Here is a 20,790-nt window from a genome sequence, read left to right on the forward strand (position 1 = left end):
GATCTTGCATATTAATATATGTACTATATGCATGTCTTATATTATTAGTAGCGGGGATTTACTCAAAAAACACTACAAAAATGAGCAAAATGTATTATTAATAAGGCTTATTATTATGCTCACGCTGACCCATTTTTTCTTAAATTCAAAGACGTATATATATATATATATATATATATATATATATAAAACAACGCAAATAATATTCAGAGCAGAATCAAAATCACTCCTATACTCCATACAGATTTTTTTTTTTTTTTTTTTTTACAATTTGGGAGTCTTAATAGGACTTCAGAGATGAAAACGCTGTAAAATGAATTGTAAGGTTTCTGCTCTGTTTATCACTATTTTATTTTCAATTGATTCGACATTTTAAGAAAATAAAAATACAAACCAATGGATTTAGTGGTATGGCAAAACTCTTTTATGAATATAACGGTGTTTTGTTGACAGTGCTAAAAGCTAAATTAGTATCGTTAACGCTGCTATTTTGTTCAAGATGGAAAGTGTCTGCGGCTATTTATCATAACTATGCACTCGTGAAATAAAGCAATATTCAACTCTTACTAGTGAATTTAAAACAACATTCATTAACAAAAAATTTAAAAAAAACTTGTATCATGTCATTTAAAGTAATGAAATAAAATATAATGTTCTGTCATTTAATATAATTTCATGGGTTATAAACGACCTTTCAACCCGGAAGACAAAAACAAACCTGATCACGTGACCGACCTCGTAAATTCAGGTGTTCGGTCTGAATTTAAATCTGGCCTTCCTTGCGCTCTGATTGGCTGGCGTCAGTTCACAAAGGCCAATACAGTCAGACATTTAACATCTGGATGAGAAGTGAGCGGCGGTAATAAGAAGGAGGCTCTCAAACTCAGCCTACCAATCAGAAAGGAGATCAGTTCGCTGAACTTGCCCGCCATTGGCCGTCTTACCCGTCACTCAAGTGTAGGTGGGCGCGTTCTCATCCGCTTGCCAAAGCTTGTGGTCTCAGTCTAGTTCGCTCGAGTCTCCTCAGAGCGCGAGGACACTTTACGGGATACGGAAGCGCGCGTGGAGCACAAACTCGCCGAAAGACGAAGAACGGGAGAATACCGGTTCCGCGTGACGTCACGGAATCGAACAAGCCACCAAGTGAGCAGCTCGCGAACACTTGGCCAATTTGGTGCGTGTGTTTGTCGCGAGGCTCCCGTCAAGTAAGAAGGTAAGACGAACACTTCCCCCCCCCCTTTTCATGTTCGCTTCGCTTTGGCTTCATTGTTTTTTTTTTTCAGTTTTTATTTTTACCCGTCAGGAGGGGGCGAGGGGGGATGTTATCTCCAGTTTTTCAAGCCTGGTGGCGTCCACGTCCGCGCTCCGCAACTTTGCGCACCGAGTATGACGCTAATGAAAAGCATCTGACTCCACAATGTGTCCACTCAGCACCGTGGCTGCTCATCTAATCAGCAACCCCCCCCCCCAAAAAAAAAAAATCGTATCTAAATGTTGTGCCGAGCTCCCTTCGACCTGCCAGGTCCTGGCGTCTCGATGAGCTCATTGTTCTCGCAGCATTGTTCTGCTGCTGCACAAAAGGAGCAAGCAGTTGTGCAAGGGAAGAAGATGCTGAGAACAGGTCAGCCTGTCTTTGTGCACGCGCAGGCAGCCGTCGGTGCGCGTGCACGCCACGTCACTGTTGCTGCCGCCGCTGCTGCTGTGGCTGCCGTTCAAGTTGTCACCTCGTCCCCGGGAGAATTCGCCCTGACCTGGCTTCGCCGTCTGCTGCTGCTGCTGCTGCTGTTGCTGTTGTCACTGCTGCTGCTGCAGTGACATCACGGCGATGATGGCGAGCCGGTTCCGCTCCGAACGTCCAGTTTGTTGGCCTGACCGGAGGCGACTTCCATTCGGCTTTCGTCCCATTTCGCAGTCCATCAAGTTGTCCTTCTCGGTTTGTGCGGCACCTGGGCCGTTCGTGGCGATTTAAACGCTTTAATCCACCTTTGAGAACGCCACGATGATGTCGCAGTTGTCGAAAGCAAACAACACCGTTTCGTTCGTCATGTGGAACAATTCACAATGTTCATCTAATAGTGTGGCAAAAAAAAACAAATATACGTGGTACACGCGCTCAGACCAACCAATCAGCGGTCGGACGGGTTGACGTCGCCGAGGGCCAGCCCTGTGAGGACGCATTTAAAATTGGATCGCTTACAGAAGCAGTCCCATTGGTCTTGCAACAACTTGTTCATGACCGATACCATCGGAGTGAGACTGGCCCGGCCCGCGACCAAAAAATATTCTAATAACACTTAAATACACGGGTAAAAGGCGGGTGGGGTTGTGGCGCCAGGTGGCTGGGTGGGCGAACCCGACCCTCCCATAAAAACTAATTATTTAAAAAAAAAAAAAAATCTGACTGTAGATGCGGAGAAACTATGATTTATTAACCGATCACAGATTTGCATAAAATGCCAAATATCTTATCTGATCCGAGCCAGCCGATCATATCTGTGTCAAAACTTCGTCACGATCGTTTGGCATCTTGGGACGAAGGAACTATGTTGGCGTTGAGGAATTTCACTAAAGCGAAAGCCTTGTCTTGCCGCCCTCTTGTGGTATCTAGAGGCTATTACATAACTTTTACATTTTTTATTCGCTAATTTTCACTGTTCTTAGCGGGCCTCTCTGGTTGAAGTTCTCTCGTTTTTTTTTGTCACGTTTAAACGTACTGGATGATGATGATGATGATGATGATGAGCTCAGGTTTCAGGTTTTGTTTTGCCTTCGACGATTTTGCTCACGTGGCTTGCATTATCTCCCCAAAAATGAGCACACACCTCACATATCGGTCGATATATCGTACTTTTACGACACCGACAAAATAGCAAATATTAGATAAAAATAGCCGTGCAAATTTCCTTGACCCTGAAAATAGCTCCGTCGCCATTTCTGTGTAAAGAGAACGCAACAAAAGTGAGAGGACCCCCCCCCCCCCGAGTGAAAATGCCCCGATCAGGTCCAATTATCCATTGGGTTGTAAACGAGGAGCAGATGCGTCGTCACGCTCATGCAGGTCAGTGGAAATTCAATATGGCGCCTCGTGGCACTTTTGCGAGATACTGTAAACGTCGTCCAAATTTATGCCACGCGACTTCCCCGGATTCTGATTGGTCGCCGTCCCTGTCGGCGCAGCTAATGGAGCATGAATCCCTGTGTGTAATTTTTTTTCCATCCCCAGCGTTGAGTTTGGGGGGTCCCCGGCTGCAGATGGCACCTCCTTAACGGCCCTCGGGGTAATGGGGGTTGAAATGAGGCGCAGGGGGGGGCCCTTGGGGAACATGGAGTCGGATGAAGTGGCGTCCAGGTGGGCGTGCGCGGCCCCAACATGGAAGCATTTCAAGCTCGTTAAATCGGGAAGTTGTTGAGTGGCGTTTAAAGACGCCAAGGAAAGAAGGCGGCGATTGCAAGTTAGCCCGCTAACAGCACGCCGTCGTCCCCGGCAACCAGGGGGCCAATCGGAGCACGAGGGGGTGTCTGTTTGGGGAATACTTTTACAATGTTTCCCCTCTCCCACACACTTTAAATGCTTTTTGATTTGTTAAAACGCATTTGCTCCAAATTATTTGTAGTTTTATTTTTAATTGAATGCGTGTAAATTTTTTTATTTTTTTTTTTAACATCCGCTTTTATTTGAAGTCCCTCTCGCCCAACCCATCTTTGTTATTGCGAAATGAAGCGCCGTGGTCAGGCTTAGCCGAGGGGTAACCACGGAAACCACCCACGCCGCCGCAGCCTCGCCTCACCTCACCTCGCCATCTGTCCGAACCGCATTGAAGCGCGTGCGAGCGGACCTCGTGCGCACGAATGCGCCGGCTCGTCAACACGATTGGTTGATAGTCACGTCTACCCACAATGCACCTGCGCCGCGTTTCGTTCAAACCCGGACAAGAATACGTCGGCGTGTCACTCACTCCCCTCGCGGCGATTAACCGAGACGCGGCAAAAACGAAAGCCAGCTTGTGAGGAAATCGCCGGCGGCGTAGACGCTTGCTTATTGATTTGCTGTGTTGCGGCGGCCGCGTCACGTTTTCAAGCTCATGCTGCTTTGATCACACGCTAAACGTGAAAAAAAAGCTTCTGAGAAATCAAAGTCGAGATTTCCGTGAGCTTTTCGTGACTTGCGGGATGACGGGAAAGCTTAGATATGTTGTTTTTTTAATTTTTTTATTTTTTAAATACAGACTCAAAGGCGTTCTGGTGAGCTCGACTGATATCTCATTTGATGCTTTGACATATTTTTGCGGAAAGATTTGTTTCAAGTTACAGATTTTATGACAAGCACCTGTCATGCTGTACCTAATAAAGTGACCACCATTAATCCTTCGATGAAGTTGCGGCTTGAATTGACCCATTTTAAAAAATACACGTTTATTTTTTTTTTATTACTGTGGAACTTTGAATTCACAAGCCTTTTTTATTTATTTATTTTAATTTTTTATGTTTGTTGCAAGCCAACATTTTTGTTACGAGCGAGCTTCTGATATGCTCCCGCTCGCGTGAACTGTAAAATGACAGCCAACGTGGCGGATGCGCTTTCAGGTGTTTATTAAACCCACAAGTCGTTAGGCGAGTCACATAATTGCCTCCGTGGTTTTTTGTTGTTTTTTTTGTAACCGTCTGTCCCAACGTCCGTAAAACACCAGCGTGCGTTCTAAAAATAGTTTTCTTCCTTCGTGTCTGTCCTTCAGGTCATAGTAATCTGCAAAGGTAGAATTGCGGCTATGAAGTCATGTTTGTTGAATGAAAAACGACTCAGGGACTTATGCTATTAGGCTAAAAAAAATATATATAATTAATTGGAACTAGACTTGATGCGATGAGGATTTTCAAGGCCAGTCACCGATTGCAAATAAACCGATCGTCGATCCGATCGTAAGTCGGTATGAAGTGAAATGAGACGCGGCCGTTCTGTAGTGCTCCTATTAATGTTGAACGTGGGGCTTAACATTTGCAAAAATTCTTGGTTTTCCCCAAATAATTGGCTTTGTGCCTCATTCATTTGGAGAAGCCCGCCACAGAGGAGAGGAGGGCAGAGAGAGGTAATAGGAGGGGGGGGGGGGGAGAGAGAAATATATATATATATATATATTTTTTTTTTTTTATGTTTGGTGTTCTTGAAATGTCCAATCACAAAAGGACTTTGTGTGATGACATCAAATGTCACAAATCGCGGCGGCCGTAGAAAGATGAGAAGTGCTGCCGACAGAGGTCACTGCGACCACAACACGTTGGTTGGTTGATTGACAGCCGACGCGAGTCGTGTCACGAGGTCTCGGCTCGTGTTCAAATCCAGTCGGAAAAGAAAGTTTGAGGAAAAAGCCGTCGACGAAGACAAAAGCCGTCGTCACATCTCTGCGAAAGCAATTAGCATAACAGCGTGAAGGGGAGGAGTCACCATGCCGTCTCGCAAAATGAAGCTTTTTATGGCCCGCAGATGTGAAACCAAGCAAGAAATTAAAAGTCCAAAATGACTTTTCTCTTCTGTGCTGCCCCTCCCCCTCCCAGCCCCCCCCCCCGCACCACACCGCCCCTCCGAGCTCCGTCAGCGCCTCCTTCGTCACGTATTTAATGTCATTTTTCATCGAGAGGCGCCTGAACGAGGTCTCTTTCTGCAAATAGACCCGTTTGACCTTTGACCTTGACAGTCGTTCATCTTGTGATTACGCATGTTTTGTTTTCGCAATTCAAAACGATTCCCGGGTGTCTTCATTTCACGTCTTTGGTATGCGTTGGACAAAATACTCAGAGGATCAACGATTCGAGACCTTTACTGCATTTTTCTTGTCGTGGTTTTAAATTGCGACTTTGGAAAACAAGTGAGCGCTTTACAGAGGCGCATCATTAATGAAACACGATTGGGTGTCTTAAAAATCGATTAATCGGAAGCAGTATTTTTTTTTTTTCCATTTCTTTGACTTTAAGAATTTTTTATTTATTTATTTTTTTTTAATACGACAGCGCTTCGGCTAGCTCAGCTGCTCTTGCGAGTCGTCATTTGCTCAGAAAGTCGTCGTGGGGTTGCTCGACGAGCCAAATTGCCGCAATTGCTCCAGATGGTCAAAATTGAGAAGATTCGCTCGCATTCACGTTTTCAGAGCTCATCAGATCAGCACAGATTTTTTTTTTTTTCTTTTTAATGCTTGTTTAATTTCACCGGCATCGCGGACACGTCGCTATTGCTCGAAAAGTCCATTTCATAGTCTGTTCTTCTCGAAGACGAGCGGACTTGCTTAAGCGTGGTAACGCGTTGAGAGCGAGCGCGTGCGTCTTGTGTAATATTTCATTTTTTTTTTTTTTTTATTGGCGTCCGTATTTCTTTAACACTCGCCATATGTGCGCAATATTTGCCTTGGAAGCTCGCGCGCTCCTTCTCCGAACTCCGGGCTGCTTTCCATACGACTCAGTCTATTTTTAAACGGATATTTGAAGGGAGGTGGGGGGGGGGCATTGTTAATAAATGGAGGGGGGCACGCTCGGTGTCACTTGAATTCCGAGCAGGCAAACGTCCAACGAGGCGAAAACAACCCACTCGCCAAGTCCGAGAAAGAAAAAAAAAAAGTGTCAAATTAACAAAACTAACAAAGATTTGTATTTCATACTTGGAGATGATTTTCAGTTTAGTTGCTTACATGTTTTCTCTCGTCAGAGGTCACATTCTTTTTCCATAGTTTCATGATTTCTTTATTTTTGTTTTTGCGGTTTCATTCCAGAGTTTTTTTTTTGTCAATATTTTATTTTTATTGTCTTATTGCAGCGTTTTTATTCCATACTTGTATTCCATCCTCTATATTTATAGAATATTTTTTTTTAATACTCTTGATTTTAATGTCAAAATAACCTCCCCACCCCCAATAATTGCTTGACCATTATCTGTTACATTTTTTTTTTTATCCCATGATCCCATTCCATAATTCGTGGGATTTTGTATTTTAAATAATACACAAAATATTAGTAAAATAAACCAGTTTACATTTACTTTTTTTTTATTTATTAATTTTTTTTTAATTTTGTTCCGTTGAGTAAATAAATTGGCACCTTGACTCATGAATAGATTTAATTCAGTGTACAATCTCGGAACTCAATTGACTCTGAACGATCAAATGAAATCAATTTCCACATTGAAATTTCTTGAAATCTCATCCAGTCCCCCCAAAACGCCACCATTTTTTTTATATAAAGAAAAAAATAAACGTACATTTTGAAATAAAACTATCAAGAGGAAAAAAAACAAGAATGAGAATGTAAATAAATATGACATGTTGTGTACCTTTAAGGGGCGTGGCCTAGTGCTGCTCGAGCACCAAACACTTCGGTTTTCTTTTTGTTTTCCCTTCATTGTTTTGACTCAAATGAAAAGTGACGTGTGCAAACTGAACTTTCTGCGTTCGTTTGTCCCGGCAGAGCATCGCATGAATGTTTGTGTTTCGCCACTCCGGGAACAAGCTTTCATTCTGTTGACAAGACAATCGCCGTTTCATCATTGCCACGCACGACACGTTGCTTGGGCAACTTTTACTTTAATTAAAGTCAATTTAATCTGCGTGACTCATCGGCGCCGCTTTTCCAATCACTCGTTTGCGCACATCAAATGTTTGCTGTCAACGCCGCACCCGCGTCATTTTCTCGGCATGGATTGCCGATTGATTATTTGCACGACCTGGTTGCCTCATCATTACCTTTTGATTTTTCTTTTTTTTTTCTCTCTTGAGGCCTTCACGCGATTGCGTCTACGCAATCATAAAATGGTATTATCGCTCCGTCCTGTTTCTTTGTCTAATCAGCGCTTGATTGCCTGCGATCGGATATAAAAGAGTGCATCGTTGTTTTTGATAATTGCGTTTGCTTTGTTGCGAGATGAATCTGATGATGTGAATCATGTTTACACACATGCTGCTAAGAGCCGAATTCCGGCGAAAGACGGCAACGGCCCAATTGTCAGATGTCCCGAAAGATTCCGGCTCAACGAGTTTGAAAAAATATTCTAATTGCAGCTTTTTATTTCCCCCTTTCAACGTCGCGTTTGTGATTTAGGATACAATTATTTTTTTTATTTTTTTCAAGGTCCTCTTCCTTTGAGTTTTTCAACAAACACGAGCGATACCTGCATCTACATCGCAATCAATTATTTTGACGTAATCAAGGCAAATGAATCGGAAGACAACTTTGACTTGTTCACGAGCGACGGCGTTCCAAAATGCGGCCAAACAAGTGTGGCGTGAACGCGACTCGGATTACAACGATGAGGCAAACAAATTTGCGAGGATAATAAACCGCCTTCAAGTATATTTAGGTTTTGTTATCGAAATAAATGAAACTCTTAATAACTCGAGCTGCGTTTTAAAAATCGAGTCATCGATTTTAATCGATATTCATTTTTCAGCGACCGATATCGAGTCATAAAACCGTGAATCGGATATTTAACCCTCGTAAAATGTTTGGTTGGAAAAGATGTTGATAATCTCAAAAGTGCATCAGCAGCCTCGTCATTGCTCATGCTGAATCCCGACCGGCGAGATCTTTTTAATTAGACCGTGTTCTCTTAATGAACCGAGTGTCCGAGTCCATTTGTCTCCCCGCCTGCGGGGGCAGCGGCGGGCGGGCGGGCGAGCCATCCTCCTCTTTGTCTCCACTCCTTATTTAGTGATAGATTTTTTTTTTTTTTTTTTTGGTGTTACTTTGCGCTTTATCTCCTCCTCGCTGGCATTAGCATGATAATGCTGTCTGGAAAGCGGTGGCGAGCCGCCCTCGCTTATTACGGCGCCGAATGCACCATCAGTTAAACTAACAGCCTGAATTCCGACATTCATCTCGGCTATCATGGAGTGGCCGTCAACGGCACGGGGGGGGGGGGGGCTTTAGGCCAAATGACGGGCCGTGTCTTGTAATTACGCGATGCTAATTCGCACACACGAGCGCACATCCACTCCTCCTCTTCCACTTTCCGTGGAGAGAACGAGGCTTGCTGACGCCTCTCGTGTCACAGCCGACTGAAGGGGAAATGAATAAATGGGTGAGCGCGGCGCTGCTGGGGAGGGAGGCGGGAGGGCGAGGTTCAGCTGGAGAGACTTCCCGCGAGGTGGCGACGGATCGGGGCCACCTGGAAACCGCTCGAAACGAGGACTTTGTTATTATGGGATGGCGAGAGTGCGGAATGCGCCGAGTTTGTTTGGACGTTGTCCGGTGATCACATGGTCAGTTGGCTCGAGGCCACGCAGGCTTTTTCCGTCACGTTTTTATGAGACGACGCTTGCCAAATTCCGCGGACTGACGTTCTTGGGAAGTGGAAGGAAGGAAGAGGAGCAAAAAGACAATAAACAAGAATCGCACATCAGGTTTTTGCTCTTTTTGGATCGGCGACAGCGCTGACAACTTGGGGGAAATAGAAGGAAGGCGTGTTTTTTTGGGGGGGGGGTTTACGACGAGAGTTGTGGTCGTACGCCGACATTGTTATTGAACGTTCAAGATATCACAAAGGTTACTCTTGGCACACAAGATGTTTCCAAACTAGCGTGTTTCTTGGACCGTTATTTTGCAACATCCATGAACGGCTCGATTTTAAGCCGTTTTCACAAACGATTCAAATTTCCAAAATCGACTTGATTCGATACACAAGGATTCGATTTTTCGATTCACTTTGATGGATTTTCGATTCAATGAAGGATTTCACGCAATTTGACTTAGGAATGGAAGGCAACGCTGCAATTCATACAAACTTCTTTCTGTAACTCATAAAATAAAAATGTGAATATTTACATGAAGAAGCCAATGCGTTAATCATGTCCGTTTTTTTTTTTTTCACATAACCTGATCAAAACAAAAAATACATCTGCCTTCATGCTTGTTAACATTGACTAAATGACTTCCGCCATTTTGTTTTGATACGCTACTTTTCCGAAGTGACAAGATATCACATGGCATGTGAAGTCATGTAAATTTATCGGGGGGAAAAGTCGTTATTAAAAGTATCAATAAATGGTTTTATCAATTGAGATCAGGCATTTAAAAAATTTTTTTTTTTTTTTTAAAGTGCACTGGATTACAAGGTGCTTTACTCTTGGGCCAAAAAGTAAAACTAAAAATTTTTAAATATAAATTCTTACATTTCTTTAAAAACAATATAAATGCTGATTTTTATTTTTTTTTGGTTTTATTAATGCAATGCAATGTTTAGTTTTTTTAAATCGTTTTGAATGTTACTTTTATCAAATAGAATATGAAATGGGATAGTCGTCATTTGGTATAGCCTCGCGGGCCAAATATAATTACACGGTGGGCCAAATTTGGCCCGCGGGCCAGAGTTTGACACCTATGGTTTAAAGCATATTGGAGAGGTTTAAAGGCAAAAAAAAAACTTTGTTCCGTCTATATTGCAGCTTTTGACTTTGTGCCGGCGGGTCTTAAACGTCTCCCTTGCACTTAATGGGATTCACTGTATTCTGCTGACATCCGAGCAAAAGGCAATCGAGCGGAAGAAGACAATTGTCTTAAGCTCCTCAGACCTCCTGCAGGGTTGATCTCGCGTGACCGTCTAAATCTTCACTCCTGCTGGGATCGCGACATCGTCCAAGCGGCTGCTAAGCTTCCACTCATCGCGTCTTAGAGGTCGTAATGGGAAACGCGCGTTTTTCCGACAAGAAACGCCGACGAGTCCGTCGCGGCCAAAACGAGCGCTCGCAAAAGTCATCTGATGAGGCCGGGTCACGTGACCGCCAGGCCCGGATCCAATCAAGCCAATCTTTGCTCCGGTGGCGCTTTTCCTTTGCTGCGCTTCCAAGTTGCGGTTTGGACGCTTTCTGGCCGCGATGGATGACGAGTGGGAGCGAATCCCGGCGGGCCCGAGTTGACGAGGCGCTACAAAGCTCGTACACGCAAAATGGGCTCCATGTGCGGCGTTGTCGAGAGTCCGGAAGTCGATCGGGCGATCTGTCACCCAATCGGCCTTTCGTTTTCATTTCTCATCGAAATGATACGGAAAGAACGTGAAATTCGACGTGTGCTGACGTGGGCGAGGTTTGTTGATCAAGCAATCAATCAATAGGGCTAACTAGCACCCGCTGGCGCGTTTTTTTTTAATTGATTTTTTTCGTCTTCGCGTCCTCCTCCTTCTCTTTGCTCGCCGTGAAGAAGGAGGGGGAAAGAAAAAGTGAACTCGAGTTCAATTAACTGCAAAGAGAGCAAAGGAAGCTCCTTCGCAGCCCTGCTAAGAAGTCGCCGAAATAAAGATCGGAAAACTTCTTCAAAACATGATAAACTTTCAAATGCACCACGATGGGCCCGTGCCATCAATAAATAGATAACAATAAAAAGATGTGCAAAATATAAATCAATAAATAATAGTAAAACCTACCAACCTTTTTTTTTAATTCTCAATTGTCAGTTTAGTCTCTTTGGTCTGCGTTGCTCAGCCTGCAAGAAGCTTTAATTGCTGCTGCCGATCAACAACCACAGGGAACCTTATTATTATTATTATTATTTTTTTTAAGGCCCTTCCGAGACTTGAAGACTCGCTGACCTCACGTTGTTGTTCCTTCACAGGACCGTTTGCGCACTTGCTTGTGGACTGTCTTCACGTGGGATGGACGGACGGACGAACGGACGGACGGATGTTGAGCTGAGCTGAGCTGAGCTAAGGTACGCCGTGATTGCGTTCCAAAAGCGGATTTTGTGTAATTAGCGGCGGTGGAATGTTTGATTTGCGGAGCGCAGTGTTGGTGCACAACACTGATCCGCTTTGTGCTCGCTCAATAAGATGCATTTAAAAAAAAAAAAAAAAAAAAGCTCCTGCTGCTTTGGAGACGCGTGATTGCTGGATGTTGTTCAAATCTGATCAACACAGCAGGAGGTGAAGGGGGGGGCAAAAAAAAAAAGGGGACAAAATTCAGAGAGAAGGCGACCATAGATTGTTTTGTGCTGTGAAATGAATGAAACTTTTTTTTTTCTTTTTCCCATTTTTATGAGTTTAGTTGGTAATCTGAATTTAAAATTATGATTGTTTTCTTGTAAGAAATTTTGCCGGGGAAAATTAAAATTAAAAGATAAATTGTTGGCAAAATTTGAGTCGTTCCAAAAAAAATAATTCTACTAAATTATATTTATTTATTTAATTATTTTTTGGGGGGGGTGGCTTTTGTTTTGATGTTTGTTCCGTCAACGTTTTTTGCCTTTTTTCTGACCAAACCAACAAAATCCGAATGAATTTCTTTGTGCATTTCCTGCATCCAATCCGTCTGTCATGTTTTTGATCAAAGGAAATTAATGCATTCTTCCTTTTTTTTTTTTTTTTTTTTTTTTTTTAAATCCAATTAATCACAAACTAATCCTCAAATTACTCAATTATTGAAATGACTGTGAGTTGCAACCCTTAATCTGATTTATCTTGGAAAAAAATTAATCTTCAAACAGTCTATTTTGAAGGAATATTTTCTTTTTTTTTTCTTGGACAAACTTTCATTTTGGCGGTAAAAAAAAACAACAGTTTTTAGAATTACACTGCTTGCAAAAATCAAGGAAGAGTCCAACTTTTCATCTTGATGAAAAAAAAAAAAAATAATTTTCTTGTTCTTTTCAGAGTCCTTAACACTCTTTAATGAGATCACTCGTGAGTTTGGCTTCTAATCCACCACATAATTTGCTCGCATTAATTCTTCTTCTGTGGAAATCGAAATGAAATGTTTGAGAATGCGTCCGCACTGCCGACGAGCTCAAAGTGGGGAAAAATGTTGTGAGTGAGACGACTAGACTAGAGCGCTGTGTTGTCAATTTGCCGCTCATATGGAAACAAAATGGCTTTCGTCTCGACGACAAACCCGCACGACCAGTCCTCAGCGCCCGTTGACGGGTCAGTGAGCGCGGATGACAGGTCGCCCCGCGGGATGATGGAAAGCAGATGGCGGGCTGGATGCCGCCTGCTGTGACCTTCAACGCTGCTTCACTCTGATAACACACACACTCACACACACACACACACGAAGAAGACATCAATGTGGCAGTCGTGCTGCAACTGGAAGCTCGCTCATTTTTTTTTTTTTACGCGCGTCCGTCACGTCCAATCACAGCTTGCGGTTTTACAACTTGAAGGAAAAATCAAACTGAAGCTTTTTTTTTTTTTTTTTTAAATCAAATGACAACTTGCTTTCGGTTCCAAAGGGCAACTTTATAACGTCGACGTCAGACTCCACGAGCGTGGCACGATTTTGGGCCGACAGATTTTGAGCTTCCTCGACGCATCGTTGCTCGTGTATTGTGATCTACTCAACGATTGGTTGTTTGGCGCTGGGTTGGGATTTCCGCAGCCTTCCCACCGGGAGGGGGCGCCGGATGAGGTGGTTCGGGGCATCTCGTGAGGATGCCACCCCGATGAGGTGTTCCGGGCCCGTCCCGCCAGGAGGAGGGCCTCGGGACCACCCAGCACACGCTGGCGAGACTTCCTTCTGGCTGGATTGGGAACGCCTTGGGATTCCCAGGAAGAGCTGCAACCAAGTGGGGGGAGAGGGGGGGGGACGTGCGGACTTTCCCGCCAAAGCTGCGACGCGACCCTTGAGAAGTGGGCGAAAATGAAAATGGATGCGTGTGTGTGTGAGGCATTTTAATAACGGTTTTAAAGATTAAGTGTCGCTCAACGTGTAATTGAGGCCTCCATTGTCTTAATTGGAGGGGATCGGCGGACACGCTGCTCAAAGATGAGCATGCGGACTTTTGATTGACGCGCTCAGACAGTTATTAATGAATCAAATAATTGTTGTGGCATCACGGCGACGATGATGACGACGATGGTGGGCGCTGGGAAGTGGACAGCTGGGGTGGGGGGGGGGGACCCTTGTGACACACGAGGTGGTGTCAGATGTGTAATTTGGGTGAGGCGTGTCGTGGGAGGCTTTCTAAAGAAGAGCGGCTTGTTGCGCCGCCACGTGAGCCTTATGACTCCTCAAAGTCGCCGTTCGTCATCCTTCCCTCGAGGTTTGGGCTCGGGGAGTGCATGTGCTCATCGCAGGTTTACACACACACACACGCACACACACCCCCACGACTCTGAAAAACGAGGGCCGCCAATGATTCTTTTAATAATCCATTAGGCTGTGGATTATGTTGTTGATTTTAGTTCAAAAGAAGTTATTGCGATAAAATGAAATCGCAACCGACGATCTTGAAGTTTTGCTGTCAATGAACCAGAACGGCGGCCACGAACCGAAAACTTGTGAGTCAGTCACATGAATGTGAATGTCATGAGTTATTTTTTTTTTTTCATCTGCAGTCTGCTCTGCGTTGGAGATTAATTGAAATGATTTATTGTTTTGTTCGAGTCATGTTCAATAAAACAAAAAAGTGATTCATGGAATCGCACTGGTTCCGCTCGTACGGCGATGGTTCATATTATCTGTTCCGCTTTTCCTCACGAGGGTCGCGGGCATGCTGGGAGACGATCGTAGCCGACTTCGGGCGGTAGGGGGGGGGGACACTCTGGACTGGTCGCCGGCCAATCGGAGGGCAGACGCAGACAAACAACCATTCGCGCTCGAGCTCGCATCTCACGACAATTTTGAGCGTTCAATGAACCTGCCGTGCATGTTTTTTTTTGGGGGAATGTGGGAGGAAAGCGGAATACCCGGAGAAAAGCCACTCAGGCACGGGGAGAACATGCAAAATCCACATAGGAAGGCCGGAACCGGAATCGAACCCACGACCTCTGCACTGTGAGGCCATCGTGACGTCATATTTATAGATTTAAAATTTCATAAATAAATTTAAGACATTTTAGATGAATTATTATTATTTTTTTCTTATACGTTGCTGAGGTATCAGATCGAGGTTCGGTATTGGCAGATACTTGGGTGCAAAAAAATCGCATTGAAATTTTTTTTTTTTTTACTCACAAACGGCATCAATTTGCAGTCATAAAAAAACCAAAAACAATAAAAAAAATTATTTTTGTGGAAATAAGCCGAATCAGATGAACGTTCAGGACATTTTGTTCAACACAAACGTTTTAATATTCAAATTACTGTGGCAAAAACTTCTGGAATTCTCCCAGTGTGAACATAATCACAAAAACACAAGTGTGGTTGGTTGGAGTGTCAAAAGCGAGCCGCGTCCCTCGTGAGCTTGTTTTTTTTTTTTTTTTTTTTACGTGTTGTCAGCAAGGTGCAGTAAATCTTCTGCGGCGGAGTGACGCGTTCTTGTTAATCCGCCGCGCTCGTGACCGCAACACGACTGCTGACGCACTGCAAATTCTCGTGCAAATGGCGCCCGCCGCCGCCGCCGCCCTCTCGGGGGGGGTGGCGGGCTAATCCCGCGCCGGTCTCGGCAGCGAGATGGCGGCGCGCTCAAAGCTCCTCGCCGGGACCGCTTCAAAGTGACGGCAAGGACGAGCGCGACTTTGTGAGCTGGATGCTAATGAAGCCTGGAAACGCCACACCGCCGTTCACCTCGGCCGTCGTGACTTTTTGGGGAGAGCCTTTTGTGCTCTCTTAAGCTTTATTGACTGCCGCGGCAGCGTCGTTCTTCTCAAACCATTTCACTTCCTTTTGAATGATCGCTTCCACGAACAAAACATTTTGGAGAGTTACTAAAGTGGGCCAAAAGTAGCTATTTTGTGCACATTTTAATTCCCTTATTGAAGGATGGAAGGACACAAGCGCGGAAGGGAAAAGGACTCAACTCGAAGGAAGGAAGCAGTCAAGGACAGGACGGGACAAGAATAGGAAAGCAAAAGGGAGCGATGGTGGAGAGAAACGAGGATGTTGGCAAGGAAAGACAAAACTTAATGAAGGAAATCAGAGGAAACAAGAATGGAAGGAAGGATGAAGGAATGAGAAAAGAAAATTAATATATGGAGGTTGTAAAGAAGGAAGTGTGCAAGAAATCGTGAAGGAGGAACAAAGTCATGAAGGAAGAAAGATGGATGTGTGGAAGGAAGCAGACAAGGAAGGAAACAATTGCATATCTAAGAATGAAGAAAAAAAAGCACACGAGATGTACGAAGGAAGGTAGGACAAAGGAATGAATGAAGGTGGAGGATGTATGGAAGGAAACGTGCAAGGAAGGACTTGCGGAAGGCATGAAAAAGGATGAGTTGATGAAGGAAACAGGGATGTATGGAAGCAAGGAAAGATGATGTAAAGAAAAAGGAATGAATGAAGGTGGCAAGGATGTATGGAAGGAAGAGTGCAAGGAAGGACTCGCGGAAGGCAAGAAAAAAGATGAGTTGAAGGAAGGAAACGAGGCTGTATGAAAGCAGATTTGAAGGAAGAAATCAGGATGTATAGAAGCAGTCAAACATAAAGGTAGGACAAAGAAATGAAGGAAGGAAAGAAACAAGGACATATGGAAGGAATGAAGGAAACAAGGATTTATGCAAAGAAGCCGAACGGAAGGCAGAGCCTCACTCCAATTTTTAGGTTCAACACGCACAGGAAGTAACACCTGGATTTGAAACCCTTTGTTCAAAACACGAACCCTGACTTCATTTCAAACCCCAACGCGGGCTCAGAACCATATTTCGATATCTCATCGTTACTTTGCAACCCGAATCTTCCCCTTGCCTTGAAACCGTATTTTGGACTCCTGACCCTTGCTTGATTCTACTCCAGTTCATCTGGGAAGCTCCACCAAGCACCCGACGGCAGAATTCCCAAGCGATGCTAATGCTAATGTTAGCCACGCTAGCTAATTGTCGTTGCGTCGTCTTGAATGTTCACCAAACAGCAGCTGTGTTGCCAACCTGCGTGATGTCATCCGACAGCTGCAACTCGCAACGTTTATTAGCGTGACATGCTTTGAAGACGCGCTCGTTGTGCTTCTCTCGCGACAAATATTTTGGATGCTTCAAGTATGAAAAGAGGCGGAAGGCTGGCAGGCAGCGCGCGGTGGAAAGTCTTGTAGGCGGTAGCGGAGCCCGTTTTGTTTTTTTTCTTTTTTTTTAAACCCTGATTCATGTTGAGTGTAAACAATTTGTGAGCATAATATCATCATTGCAACGTAATCTCGAACTTGGTGTTATCAAATCATTTTTTTTTTTTTTTTGAAGTACGGCCTTTGCAACGATGCTAAGCTAACAAATTGCCGCTTGAATGCTAACAGTGCGAGTTAGCTCGTTGATTAAAATCTCAAACAAAAGACATTCATCACCAAGCTTGCGTTTGTGATCGTTAGCGTAGCCGCGTCGAAGCCAAGATTGGGTGGTTGTCGCGGCGACGATTAACGAACTCACCGTCCTCCATGATTGGATGCGGTCATAAGCTGTGTTTACGGGTTCCCCCGGCGAGGCTTTAAAGCAGATTGCGGCATTAATTGTCCATTTGGACGCGCTAAAGTGCAGCCAGCAGACTGATGATGAAATGCGCTCGATTTGTTTCGTTGCCACAACACGCAAAACCTGAGCGCTACGTTATCCGGAAATTCGGCCATTAGAATTTGTTTTCTTTTTTTTTCTTTTGTTCTGATTTCATGGAGGTCGGTCTTCAAATGAGGATTGTTTTCAAGAGTTTCAAGACAGGTTTATGGGTTTAAATGTGGGTTCAGGTTTTTAACGAGGGTTAGGGCTTCAAGGTAAGGTTTCAAGATGGGGATAGGAAAAGCAGGGATGTCGAGATGCGGTCAAGATTTTCCGAGTTTTCGCGTCTGGGTCAAGCCACCGAAGCTTGTTTGACTTTTCAACATGAAATGTGGTGCGGTTGTTTTTTCATGAGCGGATCCACAAAAAAAAAAGTCTCATAAGGCCTTTCCCAAAAAGACTCAGGAAGTCTGGCATTTTGTTCTTCAAGTGATTATTTTAGCTCCTTTTTTGGGCCATCTGCACTCTGTAATTTTTTTGGGGGGGGATACTTGAGTTACCGAAGCTCATTCAAATTAGCCACATTTGGTGGGAACGTCTATCATGAGTAGACCCGCAAAAAAGTCTGAAAAAGTCATTCCATTTTCTGTTACCTGCAATCATATTTTTTTAGAATATTGCCCCTGAAGCAAGTACAACTTAGCAACTTAGAATTTGCTTGCGTTATCTTTTCTTTCTAGACCCACAAAAAAAGTCTCAAAAAGCTGGACCTTTAAAGAGAGGAGCTCTTTCTGGGCGATATGGCTGAAAACGATATTGTGACGCAAATGTGTCATATTCGGCAATATCGATCTATATATTGAATTATTATTATTATTATTATCATTATTCATAATAATAATAATAATTATTATTATTATTATTACTATTCTATAGGTCCAATCTGCTCCGTTATTTTTGGGGTGGGGGGGTCGATAATTTATCGATAAAATTTTCTATTGATTTCAATCACCCAACTATCGCGATATATATCGATATCAAATTATCGTCGCAGCCCTACTTCGACGTGACTATTTTAGTATTGTATTTTTTCGGGGGGTGGCAGAAAATGGATGGACGGGTTGGGGAGGGGTGGCAGGCCAGTTTCGCGGAAATTTTCCGCCATAGCAATTTTAACTTGTCAACGTGAAATTTGTGAGTGCCGCTTATCATGAGTCGTCCTACAAAAATTCTTTGAAAAGTCTGCCTTAAAAAGCACGGCAAGTCTTCCGTTTGGGTTTGAAAAGTCCATTTTGGGCTCATTTCGACCGTTTCCGCGCGTCCTTGAAATAATAACTTTGATTAGATCTGATTGCTGCCAAATTTGAACGACTCATGCGAGACGGACGGAAGATGACAAATTGAAAACAGAACGCAAGTGTTTCTCAGGCGCTCATCAGCGGTCGTCGTCTCTTTTGTCCTCGCATTTCCACCTCGCCTTTGTTCATCTTCGCTTCGGTTCTGGCCGTCTTTCAAGTCCTTCCCTTGAAAAGGTCACCGCGAGAGGACGGCCCGCTCGGCTCTTTCCAGGCACTCACGTCGCCCGTCCTCATAATTACCGGCGAAACAAGACGCTCCGGGAAGTTTGGTCGGAAACGTCATTACGGACAATCTTGCCGCCGTTATCCGCCGTGGCCAAGCCGCTATGATTGGTGGGGGAGGAGGAGATGATAGAGGAGAAGAGTGGCGTGCAAATTGGAGCTTTTTCACCAGCCGCCGTCTCCGACGCCGCATGAAATCAAAGCTGATGTCCGACAGCATCCCGAGGAGCCGCACGCCAACGTTTCCGCCCCTTCACGTCCGGCCGTCCGCACTCAAATTGTCGTCTCCAGACGTCACCGCGTATTTGAAAGATGGAAAAATCGGAGCGCTTTTTTTTTTTTCATTTATTTCAATTTCGATATTTATGTTGGACTCATTATCATTTTGGACTTTTAGTGGATGTCAAGAAATGTGCTCCCCTCTAATCTAAACACGATATTCCCCCCCAACCAAAAAAATGTTTTAGGGTTAAACGAATGGTGATATAATTTTAAGGGTTGTGCAATTAATCGAAATCCAATTACGATTATTATACTCAATGCTTACAAAATTGTCAAAATCGTAAAAAAAAAAAACGATTCCATATTCTATTAAAATTGTACTCACTTTACAATGTCTAATACTCTTGTGTTCACAATTTGAGCATTCTATTGAAATTGTTGATTTCAATGTTTAAGTGCATAACGTGTCAACGCCAACGCACTGTTTCAAGATAATCATACTCAAATTTATACTTTTGCGCCATTTTTCAAATTATTTTAAACACATTTCATTTGTTTGAATATTTTTATTTTGTAATGTATATTTTTTGCCCCGACCCCCAAAATAAATATCATTTCAATAATCAGGATTTTTTTTTTTTATTTCTAAAATAATTTGCCTTTTTTTCCATAATCAAGCAGCCTTATATATATTTTTAAATAGTCGATTAATTGTTTTCATTTCAGTCAAATATGAAAATTAGCATCGGCCTAAAAAAAAAAAAAAAAAATAAAATAAATAAATAAATCCAGCTCAGTAGAGCCTAAATTAAGCCGCCTCCCCCCTAAAAAAAAAAAAAAAAAAACAGGCCTTAAAAATCGGTGCTACAGCAGGGCCGCAAATAACCACACGACAATTGAGCGGTGGTGAGCTGTATTCTTATCAAATTCTCCGTCCGTCGCCCCTCCCAAATTGTTGTGCCCCCCCCCCCCGTTCAGCGTATCTGTAATGATTATTATTGACTGCTAGGTGTGTGTGCGTGCGTGTGTGTGTGTGTGTAGCAGCCCGGTGTTACCTCCAAGGTGAAACACGTAAAGTAACTTCAGTGCTTAGACGACAAACGCTCTTGAACAAACCAGCTGCCCCCGTTTGGCTCTAAACCCCCCCCCCCCTCCCTTTTTCAAATGCTAATGCAGCAGAAGGTTGCCGCTGCCGGAGCTTGTGATCCGTAGGTGAACTCTCGTCTCTGGAAGGACAATTTATGGAAGCTCACGCGGCGTCGGAGGCTTTGGCACAGCGGGAAAGCGCCAACTTCGTCCTTGTGGTCCACTCCTGGAACACACGCTGGAAACAGTATCCCGTTTGCGGGCCCCCCTCCAGTCCGAAGCGTCTTCTTAATCATAATAATGACGATAAGACGGCGGCTGGCGACACGTACGTTCGTGTCTGACAACCACAAATATTCTGCTCGCGTGCACGTTGGTGCGCGCGCGTGCGCTCGATGTGCCGTTCAAGTTGGCTGGCGCCCGCCGAAAATATTCATCAGAGTTGTGACACACATTCACGCAGCGCTTAATCCATTTTTTTTTTTTTTTCTCGTCATCAAATCGCATGCAGTCGCTTAGCAAAACAAAGCAAAGTTTCTTACTTGGCAGGAGCAACGCGTCTTGGCTAACTGCTTTTTGATTTTTTGA

The 20,790-nt window shown here is 43.9% G+C and overlaps 1 protein-coding gene across 2 annotated transcripts in view; it reads left to right on the forward strand.

The window, feature by feature from the left end:
- Window positions 1–962: 962 nt before the first annotated feature.
- sema6cb (semaphorin 6Cb) overlaps window positions 963–20,790 on the forward strand; it is an 81,041-nt gene continuing 61,213 nt past the window's right edge. Inside the window, exons 1-2 of one of the 2 annotated variants that reach the window (XM_088306967.1) lie at window positions 963–1,213; window positions 11,581–11,676. The gene's annotated coding sequence lies outside the window, so the exon portion shown is untranslated. The remainder of the gene's footprint in view (window positions 1,214–11,580; window positions 11,677–20,790) is intronic. The other variant, XM_088306968.1, reaches the window with a different exon arrangement.

Source organism: Idiotropiscis lumnitzeri, chromosome 10, assembly GCF_059441095.1.
Source record: "Idiotropiscis lumnitzeri isolate Australia: NSW breed Sydney's pygmy pipehorse chromosome 10, RoL_Ilum_1.0, whole genome shotgun sequence".
NCBI classification, from domain to species: Eukaryota; Metazoa; Chordata; class Actinopteri; order Syngnathiformes; family Syngnathidae; genus Idiotropiscis; species Idiotropiscis lumnitzeri.